The sequence below is a fragment of the Chlorocebus sabaeus genome, chromosome 21 (assembly GCF_047675955.1).
Source record: "Chlorocebus sabaeus isolate Y175 chromosome 21, mChlSab1.0.hap1, whole genome shotgun sequence".
NCBI classification, from domain to species: Eukaryota; Metazoa; Chordata; class Mammalia; order Primates; family Cercopithecidae; genus Chlorocebus; species Chlorocebus sabaeus.
The window spans coordinates 54,978,101-54,996,028 of record NC_132924.1 but is presented as its reverse complement, the minus strand read 5'-3'; the positions used below and the strand labels follow the sequence as shown (position 1 = coordinate 54,996,028).

At 43.6% G+C, this 17,928-nt stretch overlaps 1 long non-coding RNA gene and 1 pseudogene across 1 annotated transcript; both read left to right on the top strand.

The window, feature by feature from the left end:
• Nucleotides 1-7,217: 7,217 nt before the first annotated feature.
• On the top strand, nt 7,218-8,139 carry LOC119623574 (uncharacterized). Its single transcript, XR_005239740.2, has 2 exons — nt 7,218-7,286; nt 7,805-8,139. It is a non-coding gene; the product is annotated as an uncharacterized lncRNA (long non-coding RNA).
• Nucleotides 8,140-11,206: 3,067 nt separating this feature from the next.
• LOC103226505 (uncharacterized) lies at nt 11,207-17,182 on the top strand (annotated as a pseudogene).
• Nucleotides 17,183-17,928: the final 746 nt, after the last annotated feature.

The following is a 17,928-nucleotide window of genomic DNA, read 5'->3' as shown; positions in this document are numbered from 1 at the left end:
CCTGAGTCTGGTGAACCACTCTAGCAAATTAATTAAACCCAAAGAGGGGATTGTGAGAACCCCAACTTGAAGCCAGTCGGTCAGAAGTTCTAGAGGCCTGGACTTGCAACTGGTGCCTGAGAGGGAGGAGCAATGTTGAGGACTGAGCCCTTCACCTGTGGGATCTGACATGATCTCCAGGTAGATAGTATTGGAATTGAATTGAAGGACACCCAGCTGGTGTCTGCGGCAGAATTGATTGCTTGCTTGCTAGGGGGGAGAAATATCCACATATTTTAGGGTCACAGAAGGCTTCTATGTTGATCATTATTGATGTGTGGTATGAGAGCAGAGGAAAAAACACAGTTTGAGTTTTTCCCAACAGTTCCCATCCCTAGCTACGTAATGGTTGCCAGTTTTTTGCCACTATAAATCAGGGGACTTCTGTCATCATTTACGCCTCATTTAGGGAAAAATATCAAATTGTTGCATTGTTCGCTTCTGTATCTTATTTCCTCCTGCTCCCTTAAACTGTTAGTTGTTTTCAAATACAAAATCCTATGTAGTCCAAAATTAGCATTTCTACACCATAAATTGATTGTATTGAATTAGTGAATAATGAGGCAAGTTGGAAGAGCCAGAACAATTGAAGACTCTCATCACATATATGGCAAACCTCCCAAGCCTTACTTTTTGTTGCAGACAAATCAAATCCCTCCTTTCTTTTCTTCTGCTGTACCTGTCACTTCTGTAGAGCTGCTATTCCAGCTGGCCTGCCCTGTACTTGGTGATATTAGAGATCTGTAACTCACCCTAGACCACAGGTTCTCAGAGTATGGTCCCCCTGCAATATTGCCCTTAATATATGATGTGATATTTTATATATAGATAAATATATAAAAACTCTATTTAGATATATACGAAACATATATGTTTAGATATATGAAATATATGAAATATATAATGTGATATTTATTATATATAGTAATATTTTCTAACATGCGGGGAGGGTGAGAGGATCACATTCCTCCCAATATCACAGAAAGTGTACAACGCCCTTGTGATATTGTTCCCATGATCCAGGAGGCAAGAGGATATTACTTTCAATATCGCAGGGGGTGTGCACGCCCCCAGTGATACTGTTCCTCATTTCAACGTGGGAGAGGACGTTATTACTCCCAGTATTGCAGAAGTTATAAACACTCCCTTGATATTGTAACTAATATCCGGGTTGGGGGGACAGGATGATATTACTCCCTATATCGTGGAGGGTGTACACCCATCTTTGATATTGTTTGTTAATTTCTAGACAGAGAGATGATATTATAATATTGTAAACACGTGGTGTGTCCACTGTGGATCGTAATAGGCAGGGAGAGAGAGAGGGGTGATGTTGCTCCCCATATCGCGAGGGGTGCCCACCTCGCCTGTCGTATTGTTTCTCATATCCAGAGGGGAGAGGATGATATTACGACCAATATTGAAGAAGTGTACACGCCCCCTGTGATATTGTTCCTAATGTCCACATTGGGAGAGGATGATATTACTCCTAATATCATAGGGGCATGCACACCCCGCCTGTGATATTATTCCTGCTATCCAGAATAAGAGAGAATGATATTACTCCCAAAAGTGCAGGGGTTGTCCACCCACCATGGGATATTGTTCTTAATAGCTAAAGGGAAAGAAGATAATATTACTCCTTATACTGCAGGGGGTGTGCACTCACCTGTGACATTGTTCCTAATATCCAGGGAGGGAGAGCATGATATTATTCCCAATCTTGCTATGGGTGTACACCCACCCTATGATATTGCTCCTAATATCCAGGGGGTAGAGTATGACAGTACTCCCAATATAACAGCAGGTGTACATCCACCCGGGAATATTGCTCGTCATGTTCAGGGAAGGGGAAAATGATATTACTCCCAATATAGCACAGAGTGTACAACCCTTGCGTCATATTGTTCCTAATATCAGGAGGGTTAGAGGATGATATCACTTTCAACATTGCAGGCTGTGTACACCCAACCTATGATATTGTTCCTAATATCCATGAAGGGAGAGAATGATATTACTCACCATATAGTAGGAGGTGTACACCCACGCTGGAATATTGTTCCTAATATCAAGGGGAGTTGGGGAGAGGTTGATATTACTCTCAATATCGCAGAGGATGTACATCTCCCCTGCAATACTGTTGTTAACCTTCAAAGGAGGAGAGGAGGACGTAACTCCAGATATCGAAGAAAGTGTAAACCCTCCTGTGATATTGTTCCTAATATCTGGAAGGGGAGAAGAGGATATTACTCCCCATATTACAGGGGGTGTATACCCACTCTGTGTTATTTTTCCTAATATGCAGGGGGGAGGAGGATAATAGTATTCCCAACATGGCAGGGGATGTACACCCACCTGTGAGATTGTCCTTAATATTCAAAGGCAGAGGGGATGATACTACTCCCAATATCACAGAAAGTGTGCAACCCACAATGATATTGTTCCCATGATCCAGGAGAGTAGAGGATGATATTACTCTCCACATCACAGAAGGTATAACTGCAGGCAGTGATGTTGTGCCAAATTTCAACGTGGGAGAGGATGATACAATATGACACAGAGTATGAACAATCCTGTGATACTGTTCTTAACATGAAGGGTGGGGAAACGATGATATTAGTCTGAATGCTGCAGAGGGTGTACACCCGTCTGGAAATAGTTCCCAATTGCGAGAGGGGGAGATGCTATTACTCAAAGTATGGTAAACACGCTGTGGGACCACTGTGGATCGTAATATCCAGGGAGGGGAGAGGGTGGTGATATTACTCCACTCCTCGCGGGGGGTGTCCACCCCACTGCGAGGTGGGTCGTAATATCCAGAGGGGGAGAGGAGGGTGATATTGCTCCTCTCCTCGCTGTGGGTGTCCACCCCCCTGTGAGATGGGTCCTAATATCCAGGCGGGGAGAGGGGGTGATATTGCTCCTCTCCTCGCTGTGGGTGTCCACCCCCCTGTGAGATGGGTCCTAATATCCAGGTGGGGAGAGGGGGTGATATTGCTCCTCTCCTCTCTGTGGGTGTCCACTCACCTGCGAGGTGGGTCGTAATATCCAGGGGGGTAGAGGGGGGTGATATTGCTTTGTATATATTGTTCTGTGATTAATGGACCAGTGAATAATGATTGTGAATTGTTGGGATACTTACTGCGAACAGTATCAAAGATGGGTGTACACCCTCTGCAATATAGGGAGGAATATCATCCTCTCCCCGCCTAGATATTAGGAACAATATCAAAGGAGTGTTTATAACCCCTGAGATGTTGGGAGTAATATCATCCTCTCACAGGTGGAAATTAGGAACAGTATCACTGGGGGCGTGTACACCCCCTGCGATATTGAAAGGAATATCATCCTCTTCCCTCCTGGATCATGGGAACAACATCACTGGGGGGTATACACTTTCTGTGATATTGGAAGTAACATCATCTTCTGTGCCTTGGAATATTAAGGACAATATCATGGGGGGAGGGGCGTGTACATCTTCTGCAATATTGGGAATAATATTATCCTCTCTCCCCCTGCATATTAGGAAAGATATCACAGAGCGGGTGTTCACCTCCTGTGTTATGGGGATTGATACCATCCTCTCCCCTTCCGGATATCAGGAATAGTATCACACGGGGGTGTACAGTGTCTGCCATACTGGGAGTAATATCAACCTCTCGGCCTTGGAATATTAAGAACATCACAGTGTGGATGTACAACCCCCTGCTATATTGGGAGTAATATCAGCCTCTCCCCTCCATGGATGTTAGGAACAATTTCCCAGGCTGGGTGTAGGCCTCCTGCTCTACGGGGAGTAATATCATCCTCTCCCTTCCAGGATATTAATAACAATATCCCCAGCACTTTGGGAGGCCGAAACGGGCGGATCACAAGGTCAGGAGATCAAGACCAACCTGGCTAACACGGTGAAACCCCGTCTCTACTAAAAAATACAAAAAACTAGCTGGGCGAGGTGGCGGCGCCTGTAGTCCCGGCTACTCGGGAGGCTGAGGCAGGAGAATGGCGGGAACCCGGGAGGCGGAGCTTGCAGGAGCTGAGATCCGGCCACTGCACTCCAGCCTGAGCGACAGAGCGAGACTCCATCTCAAAACAAACAAACAAACAAAAAACAATATCACAGGGCGGGTGTACACAGCCTGCAATACTGGAATTATTATCATCCTCTCCCCCTCTGGATACTAGGAACAATATCGCAGAAGAGCTGTACCCTCCCTGCGATATTGGGAATAATATCATAGGCTTTTTCCCTGAATATTAGGAGCAATATCACCGGGTGGCTGTCCATTCATTGCTATATTGGGGTCATGTCATATTCTACCCCCCGAGATATTAGCATCAGTGTCACAGGGTGAGTGTATACCTACTGTGATATTAAAACTAAAATCATGCTCTCCGTCCCTGGATAATAGGAACAACATAACAGGTAGGTGTACACCCCCTGTGGCATTACAAGTAATAATATGATTAATTATTAAACATCAAGGATCGATTTTAATAATTATCAGTGACATTATTAATTAATAGGATACCATTATTAATTATGGATAGTTATTTTAAATATGATTATGCACGCTTAAAATTATTAATATTAATGTCATTTAACAATATTATTAGTTCTTAATATTAATTATTATTTTATTACCAACATCACTTAGTATTGATTTAAGTAACATTAATTGCGGATATCATTATTTTATTAATAGTGATATTACTATTAATTATTAATACTAATCATTAGCATTTTTAACCAGTATTAATTTTTACTATCTTTATTCTGATTACTAATATCAATGATTACTATTAATTTTTATTATATTTATTAATATTAATAATTAATAGACTTGTTCCTGATATCTGGAGGGGAGAGTATATCACTCCCAATATCTCAGAAAGTGTGCACCCCTCTATAATGTTATTCCTAATAGCCAGGGGGTAGAAAATGACATTATTGAAACTATTGTAGTGGGTGTACATCCCTTCAGTCATCTTGTTCCTTGTATCCTGGGTGGGAGAGGATGATATGACTCCCAATATCGCAGGGGGTGTAGACCTCCCCCGTGATATTGTCCCTAACATCCAAAGGTGGAGAGGATGATATTTCTTCCGATTTCGTAGGGGGTGTCCACCACCCCTGTGATATGGTTTCTAATATCCAGGGGGCGAGAGGATGATATTAGTCTCAATATTGCAGGAGGTGTACACTCCCTAGTGATATTGTTCCTAATATCCAGGGACGGAGAGGACGATATCACTTCCAATAGAGCAGGGGGTGTACACGCCTTCTGTGACATTGTTCCTAATAGCCAGCGGGGGAGAGGAAGATATTACCCCCAATATCTCAGGGGGTATACACCCCCTTGTGATATTGTTCCTTATATCCTGGGAGGGAGACGATGATACTAGTGGCAATACCGCAGGGGGTGTACACACCCACTGTGATATTGTTCCGAATATCCAGAGGGGGAGAAAATGATATGACTCCCAATATCACAGGGGGTGTAGATCCTCCTGTGATATTGTTTCTTATATTCAGGGGGAGCGGATGATATTACTCCCAAAATCGCAGGGGTTCTACACACCTCCTGCGATATTGTTCCTAATATTCTGAAGGGGAGAGCATAGTATTTATTACTCTCAATATCGCAGGGGGTGTACACCTCCTTTGTAATATTGTTCTTAATATCCATGATGGGAGAGGATGATATGACTCCCAATATCGCAAGAAGTGTACAGCCGCCTGTGATATAGTTCCTAACATCTAGATGGGGAGAGGATGATATTACTGCCCATATCACACAAGTTGTAAAACCCCTTCGATATTTTGCCTACAATCCTGAGGGGAGAGGATGATATTACTCCCAATATCAAAGAAGGTGTACACCCCCCCGTGACACTATGCCCAATATCCATGTTGGGAGACGATGACATTACGCCCAATATCGCAGGGGATGTAAACAGACCCTGAGATATTGTTCCTTATATCGAGAGGGGGAGAAGATGCTATTACTTCCAATAACACAGGGGCTATGGCTGTACACCCCTCCTGTGATACTGTTCTTAATATTCTAGGGAAGAGAGGATGATACTACACCCAATATCGCAGGGGGTGTACACCCACCCAGTGATATTGTTCTTAATGTACTCCACCTCCCACCACCAGGGATATCGTTCCTAATATCCAGGGGAAGAGAGGATAACTTATTCCCAATATCGCAGGGGAGTGTACACACCCCCGGTTATGTTGTTCCTAGTATACAAAGGTAGAGACAATGATATTACTGGCCATATTGCAGGGGGTGTACACACTTCTGTGATATTGCTTTTGACATTCAGTGGGGGAGAGGATTACATTAATATCAATATCACAGAAGGTGTACAGACCCCTGTGATGTAGTTCCTACTGTACAAGGAAAAGAGAAGAATATTGCTCTCAATAACGCAGGGGGTGTAACACCCTGCCCCCCATCTATTGTTCCTAATATGCAGCAGAGTGAAGGCTCATAGTACTCCCAATATCCCAGAAGGTGCACACACACCTGTGATATAGTTCCTAATATCCAGCGGGAAAGAGGCTGATTTTACTTTCGATATCGCAGTGGGTGTACACCGCCCCCAACCCCGGGGTATCGTTCCTAATATCCAGGCAGGAAGAAGATGATATGGCTGACAATATCGAAGGGGGTGGACACCTCTTCTGTGATACGGTTCCTGATATTCAGGGGGTGAGTGGATGATTACTCCCAATAAAGTAGGAACTGTAAAGCCACCCTGGGATTTTATCCTTAATAACCACAAGGGAGAGGTGATATTACTACCAATATTGCAAGGGGTGTACACCCCTCCTGTGATATTGTTTCTGATATCTAGGAAAGGAGAAGATGGTATTACTACCAATATTGAAGGGATGGACAGCCCCTATGGGATATTGTTCTAAAGATACAGGTTGAAAGAGGATGAGATTCCATCCAATATAACAAGGGGTGTACACCCCGCCTGTGATATGAATCGTAAAACCTAGAAGAAGAGAGAATGACATTGCTTCCAAAAATACATGGGGTGTACACCTACCCTGTGATATTGTTCCTGTCATCTAAAGGAAAAGATGATGATACTACTCTCACTACCGGAGAAGGTACACACCCCCCTGTGATATTGTTCCTCATAACTTGTGGGGGAGAGCATGATATTACTTCTAATATGACAGTGGCTTGACACCCAGTCTGTGATATTGCTCCTAGTTTCCGGTAGGTAAAGTATGATGTTCCTGCCAAGAGAGTAGTGGGTGTACAGCCGCCCTGTGATATGTCTCCGAATATTCAGGGAAACACAGGACGACATTAGCCCAAATCTCCCCAAAAAGTGTATACTCATGGTGTGGATATGGTTCCTTATAGCCGGAGGTGCAGAGGATGGTATTCCTTCTCCTATCGCAGGCTGTGTACACACAACCTGTGAAAATGTTCCTAATATCCTGAACAAAAGAGACTGCTAATAATGGACACGCATTGCAGGGTGGAGTAATTATTATGATCCACATCATAATGAGGAGTAATAGCAACCCCCTCCTCCCCCTCCCTGTTAGGATCCACATCGCATGGGGGTGAGGCACCCCCCATGATATGGGGAGTAATAGCATCCCCCTCTCTCCCCCGGCCTTATAGAAGGAGGCTGGCCCTATATAAGTGCCCCCCAATGCCATCGCAGGCTTTAATGTATTCACTTAAAGTTTTTTCCTCATTTAGATCTGCCTTTCCCTTAATAGGTCTAATTGCTGCCTGACATTCTGTATTAGCATTTTCATGAGCAAGCAGCTGAACGATCACTTTCTTGGCATGAAAATTGGAAATAGCCTTTTGAGCTGCATCCTGCAAACGGGCGATAGAATCTGGAAAAGGCTCCCTTGGACCTTGTTGAACTGTGTGAAAAGGATAAGCAGTAGCAGGGTCGTGAATTTTTTCCCAGGCTCTTAGGCATGTAGTTCTGAGTTGATCAACAGCCTTATCACCCATTACCATCTGTTGATTTAGAGTACCCCATGCCTGTCCGATTCCAAGCAATTGATCAGATGTGATATTAATGGGACATTGGACTTGAGCATTTCTGCGTGCCTGATTTGTTGCTTCATCCGTCCACCAGGTTTTAAATTGGAGAAATTCAGAGAGGTCTGGGTGGATCAGGCTAATGCCTCCCAATCCATAGGTATTCAACGTCTGTTATAAGTCATATATTGTAACAAGGAATGAACATAAGGAGAATTTGGCCCATCTTGTCCAATTGCTTGCTTTAAGTCTTTTAATATTTTAAAAGGAAATGGGTCCCAGCATGCTTGAGCAAGTTCTCTGGGCTCCTCAGCTGGCGAAATAATTACCAGAAACTGCCAAGCATTCAAATCCCCCATTTCTTGTACCTGGCGAATGGATGCCTGGATTGTCCCTGTGCCATAATTTGTATTTGGACAGGCTCGCAGCATTCCTTTACCATAATTAACAGGTGGGCAAGCCTGGATCATTCCCTCATGGTAATTGGCTTTTGGACAAGCCTGAAGCTTCCCTTCACCATAGTTACTGGAGGGGCCTGCAACAAAGGGAGCCACAAGGCGAGTCTCAGGCTCCCATTCCAAAAATTCCTAAGGCTGGCCTGGGGGTGGCCATTCCAGACCTTCCCCTAAAGGCGCAGTAGGTGGCACTGTTCCTTTTATAAGTTTTTGGAGATTCCCGTTTCTCCCCCTTTTTAAAACTAAACTGTCATAGTTCACTTTGCTGATAGACTCCTGATTATTCAACTTTCCTATGTCATCCTGAAACTCCTCCTTCTCCTCCTCAGTGTGGAAGGGCTCCAGTGCTGTTTTAATTGCTGACCACACAGACTAAGCAGAGACGGGAATATCGTGGCCCTCTTGTTGTGCTCGTTTTAAGTGTGCTCGTTTTAAGTCTGATCCGACCTTGTCCCAATCTTTCACATTCATGGTTCCATATTCCGGGAACCAAGGAGAATACTTGTTTACCAGATGGAACAAAGATGTGAGATTTTGGGTACTCACAATTACCCCTCCGTGGTGCAGTAACTGCTGCACAAGGCCTAAGTAATTAGCGAACTTACTCTCAGCCTGACCCATATTTTCCCGAGGTTTCCCTGGAATTCTCCGAGTACCCCACTTACCCTAGAGCTTGAAGTGAAAACCTACTCGGGGGTCCTTTGTCGGTCGTCCTCCGCTTTCCACGCTCTGGTGTTCCTTCACTGGATTATTTGCAGAGATTACCGGGGCCCTGTGTTGGGCACCAGAGACCAGCCTGGGCAACCGAAGGAGACCCCCGTTTCTACCAAAAAAAAAAAAAAAAAAAAAAATAGCCAGGTGTGGTGTCGTGCACCTGTAATCTCAGCTACTCCATGAGAAATCAGACAAAACCTGGCACCAGAGACTGATTTTCTTCTAAAATGCTTTCTCCAAAATATTTTTAAAACAAAAGGGGAAAATTGGAAAGGAAAATATTTTGGGTCCCCCAAATCACTAAGATAAAGGGAAAAGTCAATCTGGGAACTGCTTAGGGCAAACCTGCCTCCCATTCTATTCAAAGTCATCCCCTGCTCCCTGAGAAGAATGCTTGTCTTATTGCCTCCTTTGGAAAGGCTCATGCAAATTCACAAGAATGCAACCGTTCCTCTCTCACCTACCTGTGACCTGGAAGCCCCTTCCTGGCTTCGGGTTGACCCAGTTTTGCTTCAGGTTGTACCTGATCAAACCAGTGTTCATCTTACATATGTTGATTGATGTCTCCTGTCTCCCTATAATGTATAAAACTGTCAGATACAGTCAGTTTCTCTTCCAAGGTTTGGCATGTTAACGTTCTTGTTTTTTGTTCTCGAACTCAACTTTCTTGTTCTCCATTCCTCCTTGCCCTTAGTTAACCTTCCCATCAGTTCTACTCAATAAACAACCTTCCCATCAGTTCTAATCAAATACCTGCTCTGCACCCATTTCTCCCTTCGAAACCACATGTCCCACCGTTGTAACTCACATCCCCCTTCCCCCTTCGTTATTTGAGAAAATATTCACCAATACCAACCGGGTCAGTTTAGAGCTTGAGGTCCGACCCCAGCCCATGCCAGAGGTAGGGATTGCGTTAGGAATAAAAACCCCTGCTTTCCTTTGTTCCGTGTGCTCTTGCCATTGTGATTGATGCAAGCAGCACACTTCTGCAGAAGTAAATTTCGTTGCTGAGAAAACTTTTGCTTGAGTGCTGGTTTCACTTTGCAGCACCGAGCATTTATCTCCAACAAAACCAAGCTGTGCTCTGACCACCTTGGGCAACTGTCATCAGGACATTCTGAGGTTGTGTCATGCACAAACATCCCCAACCTTGGCAAAATAAACTTTCTAAGTACTCTTATCTCCAAATGCTCAGGGAGACTGATTTGAATAATCATAAAACTCTGAGGCTGCACTCCAGCCTGGGCGACAGAGCAAGACTCTGTTTCAGAAAAATAAAATAAAATAAAATAAAAAACTCTGGTCTCCCGCACAGCCGACTCTGCGTGAATTACTCTTTCTCTATTGCTATTCCCCCGTCTTGAGAAATCGGCTCTGTCTAGGTAGCGGGCAAGGTGAACCCACTGGGCAGTTACAGAATTGTTACTATATTGCTTGCAATTACATATACACACACACACACACACACACACACATATATATATGTGTATGTATACATATATATATATATATAATGCACAAATAGCTATAACCTTGTATACAAGGTTAAATGCGAATGTCCTCCTTGCATAGTCAGACCCCAGCGGAGGAAGGACGCACCCCCTACAAACCGCTAGGCCAAAACGGTGGTTCTGGCCTCATCCAGCCTCACGTGAGATCGCAATCTCCAGTCACTCCGGGCCTGAGGGGGTGGGGCCTGAAGCCGCCTACAATCAGGGGCGCTGGGGTGGGGACCGTTCAATCAGGCGCGCCGCCGGAAAGGAGAGGGCGGCTTCCGGAATCTGGCTGGCGGGCGCTTTGTCTCGCCTTCGCCACAGGAGGTTCTTTCTGTTAGTCTCCGCTGCTGCTTCTTGGCTCTGGGAGGCACAGGTGGCTCTGCAGCAGCCTCTGCCACCCTGTGACCTGCGAGTATTGGGACATGCCTAGCTGACTCCTGGATACCCGGGAAGCCGAGGAATGGTGAGTGGACTTCGCCTAGCTTCCCAAAGTGGGGAAGAGGGCTGGTTGAAACCTGCTGGAACCAGACATCTGCTGCGGAACCTGCGGACCCAGCCGCCGCGGCCCAGCCGGACCTCAGCCCCCTTCTGTGCAGGGCCAAGCGGGGCGGGCAGCCGGACCCCTGCGTCCTGTCTGTACCTGTTTGCACCACTTCCGCTGGCCGGAGCCCTCTCGGGATCCCCGCGCCTCCCTCACCCAGGTAGTGCGGTGACCGCGGGAGGGTGATCCGGGAGAGCCCTGACTCGGTGTGTGGGGTTCCAGCGTGGGAGGAGCTGTGGTTCATGGAGCTTCCAGTGCCACCTTTCTCCCCCTAAAATTAACCTGAGGCTTTGTTAAAACGTTAAACGGTGTGTTTGAGCAAACGGCGATTCATAAACCGGGTACCACAGTCATGGTTTGTGGTTTTTGGTCCACAGGAGGGGCGTAAATGAGAGGCTTTGATAAGGTTAATGAGGAAGCAAACCATACATAATATACATATGTATGTACATATTTTATGTATGTGTATATGTATGTGTGTGTATAGATATATATTTTTTGAGACGGATTCTCGCCCTGTCTCCAGGCTGGAGTGCAATGGTGCAGTCTCAGCTCACTGCAACCTCTGACTCCCGGGTTCAAGTGATTCTTCTGCCTCAGCCTCCCAAGTAGCTGGGCTTATTGGCGCCCACCACCATGTCCAGCTAATTTTTGTATTTTTAGTAGAGACAGGGCTTCGCCATGTTGGCTAGGTTGGTTTCGAACTCCTGGCCTTAATTGATCGCCTGCCTCGGCCTCCTAAAGCGCAGGGATTACAGGCGTGAGCCACCTTGGCCAAAATATTTTTCTGTTTCCAAACATTTTACATGAGAGGAAAGCGGAGAATAAATCATCTGACACTCTACTGTAAAAAAAATCTTTGTGCCTCTCTTCATCTTTCCTAAGTGTACATATTACCAAAATGTCTTTAGGTTGAGGTCCCCTCGTGAAAACTTTACAGGGTGTTGTGTCCTCAGCCACCCTCCTGTCTTTTCCTAGTCCTGGCATTTTAGAACTGTCTGGGGATGACCCAGGATACCCACAGTGGCCATGTCTATTGGAGTGTCTAGTGAGTATCAGCCCCAGGGTCATCTCATCCCCAAGGGCAGCCTGAGGTAGGGGGTAGAGTCTGTCGGGGGAGCAGCTGGATGCTCTTGGCCTTAGAGGAATCTCCTGGTATAGTTTCATCTAAAATGGTGACCCCTTAGGGTCATTAAAATTTTAGGACATTAAAATTAATGAACAATACAATGTAATGTCATTAAAGTTAGGTCATTAAAATTGTTCCTCCAGCCCGAGTTTTTATTCCTCGGAGACATGTTGATGGCCTGCCAATTGGATGCTGATACTGAGAGGAAAAGGCAGAAATGATTTCTGCTCTCTAGATTGTCTCAGACTTGTGAAGAGAGAAAAACTGTCCCAAAGGACAAGGAAAACCCACCCCAGAGAGATGTGCACCCCTGACTATTAAAATACACTTAAGGCACACAGGAGGACAAGGAGCAGTGCCAGTGCCTTCTAGGTGGTAACAGTACTTTACTGAACAGGATGGGTGTCCCGAGGGATAGAATGGCCTGCCGTGACACTTAGAAAGGCCTGTGTTGGAGTCAGCATTGCCTTTCCCTGAGTTTGTTACCTTGAAAAGGCTTGTCCGCTTATTTGAGTTTCAGTTTTTCATTGACTGTAAGATACATTTTGTCAGTACAGCTTGAAAGATAAAAATACTGTTTCCAAAGAGGCAAGGTAAAATGATGTATTTTATTTGCTAAAAATTCATATTTATTTCTTCCCCAGAGTGAGTGTAGTAAGTTTTAAAGGTCTGTTGTTTTTAAGAGTAATTTCAAATGGAATTGTAGGACTTAGCTTTGTAAATGCTACTGGTAAAATAAAATGTGATAGATAAATTGATGATTTACAAAGATTCACCAAAATGTCAGTTCCCCTCTTGTAGTGTGGTGAAGAATTTATGACAGTGGACACATCTGTATCCTCTCATCTGGATATCTGAGCGTTTTTTGGGTGATGTTTTTTGGTTTTTTTGGAGACGCTGTCTTGCTCTGTAGCCCGGCTGGAGTGCAGTGGCGCCATCTTTGCTTACTGCAACCTCCGCCTCCCGGGTTCAAGTGATTCTCCTGTGTCAGCCTCCCAAGTAACTAGGATTATAGGCACCCACCACCACACCCAGCTAATTTTTGTATTTTTAGTAAACATGGGGTTTTAGGCCTGGCACGGTGGCTCATGCCTGTAATCCTAGCACTTTGGGAGGCCAAGGTGGGCGGATCACGAGGTCAGGAGGTCCAGAGCAGCCTGACCAACATGGTGAAACCCTGTCTCTACTAAAAATACAAAAAAATTAGCTGAGTGTGGTGGCAGGCACCTGTAATCCCAGCTACTCGGGAGGCTGAGGCAAGAGAATTGCTTGAACCTGGGAGGTGGAGGTTGCAGTGAGCCAAGATCTTGCCACTGCACCCCAGCCCAAGCGACAATGCGAGACTCCATCTCAAAAAACAAACAAACAAACAACAAAAAGACGGGATTTTGCCATGTTGGCCAGGCTGGTCTCAACCTCCTGACTTCAGGTGATCGCCCGCCTCAGCCTCCCAAGGTGCTGGGATTACAGGTGTGAGCCACCACACCCGGCCCACTCTATTTTCTTTTTATTCCCTAAATTTTAATATGTTTGAGTTTGTCTGTTCCTTTATCACTTTTTTCTTACATAAAAAAAATTCTGCCTAATCCTTCGTAAAAGAAAAAAAATCTTCCTGTGACTTCTGAAAGTGTTCTGGTTTTATCTTTCATATTTGAATATATAATAAGTTGATTATGGTTCATGGAATAGAGAAGAATGCGATGCATTTTCCCAAGTAGATGCCAGCCTGGTTTGCCTCATATTTTAAAGTGCATGTGATTTCTTTTTCTATTCTACAGTGCCTACTCTATCATTCATCAACTTTCCATATAAATGCTGGGTCATTAAGACTTTTTTTTCCCTTGGTCTGCTTGCTCATCTCTCTGCTAATACTGTGCTGTCCTGAATATTTTCGTTTGAAAATCTTAGAAGTACATAAGACAAGCCATCACTCTTTTTTTAGATGACTAAAAATCCTTAGACATTTGTCATTTGTTTTTACATATGAAAAAGTAGTTTTTTTTGCCTAAAACAACCTGATTTGGGAATTTATGTGATTTCACAGGAGTAGCATCTGGAAGTGGTGACATTCATGTCATTTTAAAAAACAGGTGTCATATTTCCTCTTATTCCTTTCTGCCTTGACATTGTGCAATAGAAATTTTAAAAATTGTTGTATTAGTATTGTTAAATATCAGTTATTGGTTTTATTTACTACTCAATTAAATTTAATAAGCCTACTCTCTCGGTGTAGTCACATGGAATGGGCTCAACTCCCCAGTTAACAAGTGACAGCACATGTAAAATATTGTCTACCAGGGAAACTCATTGAACACTTAGTGTTCAGACTGTGTTTTGGTGTCTAGTTCCGTAAGCACCACTGCAGTGACACAAAATAATAGACCTTCAGCAGAAAAAGTTTTGGCAAATATATTGCATAAGCCATTTAGATGCAGTGAGTCATTCTTATTACTTGGGTTGGTGGAATCCCTTTCAAAATGTAAGTTACTAATACAAACAAAGATTGAACTTTGTGAGCAGGCATTTTTAAGGGTAAGAAGTCTCAGGACTGATAATATTAACTCACTTATGGACATCAGGTAGGACTTTATTATGACAGATACTGGAAATGTACAAAGTGAAGTTAAAAGGTAACTCCTAGCAGCACATCTTACTCCCTGGATTCTCTAATGAGATGAGTGTTTCTACTTTGCTGTTGCCTTTTTGAATAGTTCAATTCTAGCATTAGTACTGCTGTGTGGGAGGGAGTATGTGTGAACAGAGTAAGAGTTGTGACAATCAAGTCATAGAATAAATGCTTGGAAATTTTAGAATCATGTAAACAGCTTATGAATTGAGTATAGATTCCCAGTGCTGTCAGTCTCACCCATCCTTCTATCTACATGTGTGGAATGTTCTAGGACTCTATGGCTTTTGAGGATGTGGCTGTGAACTTTACCCAAGAGGAATGGACTTTGCTAGATTCTTCTCAGAAGAATCTCTGTAGAGAAGTGATGCAGGAAACCTACAGGAACCTGGCTTCTGTAGGTAAGAATGACAACACATTTCACTTAATGACAGAAGTATTTCCCTATCATCAGTGCTATTTGTGATTTGGAATGTGTCAAGGAAATGATTTGGTGAATAAATCAGGCATGGGCACCGTGTACAATGAACATTAAATCTAGTAATGTTTCTATAGTTTGTAATAATTCATGATAATTTTATGGGTCTGCATTTTAGGAAACAAATGAAAAGACCAGAATATTGAAGATCACTTCGAAAAACCTGGGAAAGATATAAGATAATTTGCACTGAGAAGAGGAAGTAAAGTCCTCTGAAGGAATCTTAGTATGTCATGAACTTAAAAACAAGCAATCAAAGCAAGTAAGAATCACTTGAAATTTATTTCTTTTTAGCAAAATGTCACCCAAAATGTAACGTACTTCAGTGTAGCAGTCAGTGTTTGGAAAACGGTTTACTTGAAAATAGTACTACAAAATTGTGTATATGAATGTTACTATTTTGGTCATAGCCATGCAGGTGGTAGCTGTGTTTTCAGTAGTAAGCCATTTACTTTCAAATAATTCAGTCATGGCAAAAAAAAAAAAAAAAAAAAAAAAAAAAAAAAAAAAAAAAAAAGCATTTTCCCTGGTATTGGTAGTAGTGTAAGTCCAAGACCTATTAATAAGTAGAAAGTTATTAAACCAACCAATAATAATGTGCTTGTCATTTTTTTACAGAAATCATATGTTACAGAGACTGTGTGAAAGCAAAGAAGGTAGTCAGTATGGACAAGTTGTCAGCCAAATTCCAAATCTTGATCTGAATGAGAACATTTCTACTGGATTAAAGCAATGTGAATGCAGTATTTGTGGAAAAGTCTTTGTACGTCATTCCCTTCTTAACAGGCACGTCCTAGCTCACTCAGGATAAAACCATATGGAGAGAAGCAATATAAATGTGAACAGTGTGGGAAACTCTTCGTTTCTGTTCCAGGTGCTAGAAGACACATGATAATGCACAGTGGAAATCCAGCTTATAAATGTACAATATGTAGGAAAGCTTTTTATTTTCTCAATTCAGTTGAAAGACATCAGAGAACTCACACAGGAGAAAAACCCTATAAATGTAAACAATGTGGTAAAGTGTTCACTGTTTCCGGTTCTTGTCTAATACATGAATGAACTCACACTGGAGAGAAACCCTACGAATGTAAGGAATGTGGGAAAACATTCAGATTTTCTTGTTCTTTTAAGACGCATGAAAGGATTCACGCTGGAGAAAGACCCTATAAATGTGATAAAGCCTTCAGCTGTTCCACTTCCCTTCATTACCATGGAAGCATTCATACTGGAGAGAGACCCTATGAATGTAAACAATGTGGCAAAGCCTTTAGTCGTTTGAGTTCCCTTTGTAACCATAGAAGTACTCATACTGGAGAGAAACCCTGTGAATGTAAACAATGTGACCAAACCTTCAGTCGCCTCAGTTCCCTTCACCTCCATGAAATAATTCATACTGGAGAAAAACCCTATGAATGTAAGAGATGAGGTAACGCCTACACTCATTCCAGTCACCTTACTCGCCATGAAAGAAGTCATGATATAGAGGCTGGGTGTGGTGACTCAGCCTATAATCCCAGCACTTTAGGAGGCCAAGGTGTGTGTATTGCTTGAGCCCAGGAGTTCATAACCAGCCTGGATTAAAACAATGTGAAACAACCTGGGCAACATGGTGAAACCCTGTCTCTACAAAAAATAAAATAGTGCCGGGCGTGGTGGCTCACGCCAGCTACTGGGGAGGCTGAGGCAGGAGAATGGCGTGAACCCGGGAGGCGGAGCTTGCAGTGAGCCAAGATCGCACCACTGCACTCCAGCCTGGGCGACAGAGCAAGACTTCGTCTCAAAAAAAAAAAAAAAAAAAGAAAATAATTAGCTGGGCATGGTGGTATGTTTCAGTTGTCTTAGTTCTTTTTCAAGGACATAAAAAGCCACAGGGGGTTGGGGGGAAGCCCTGTGCATGCGGATCACGAGGTCAGGAGATCGAGACCATTGTGGCCAACTAGTGAAACCTCGTCTCTCCTAAAAATACAAAAATTAGCTGGGTGTGGTAGCGTATGCTTGTAATCCCAGCTACTCAGGAGGCTGAGGCAGGAGAATCACTTGAACCCATGAGGTGGAGGTTGCAGTGAACCGAGATTGTGCCACTGCACTCCAGCCTGGTGACAGAGTGAGACTCCATCTCAATAAATAAATAAATAAAGCCCCTTGAATGTAAGAAATGTGGTGAAACATTTACTCTTTCCCATTCCCTCATAATCATGAAAGAGCTCGCACTGCAGAGAAACCTTAAGAATGTAGGAAATGTGGTCAAGCCTTGAGATTTTCCTGTTTTTGAAGATTTGGGAGGACTCGGAGAAAAGCCTTTTGAATTTAAATTTGTGGTAAGGCCTTCAGTTGTGTTAGTTCCATTTGAAGACATCAGCTCACTCCTGAGAAAAACCCTATGAATGTCCAGAATGTGGGAATGT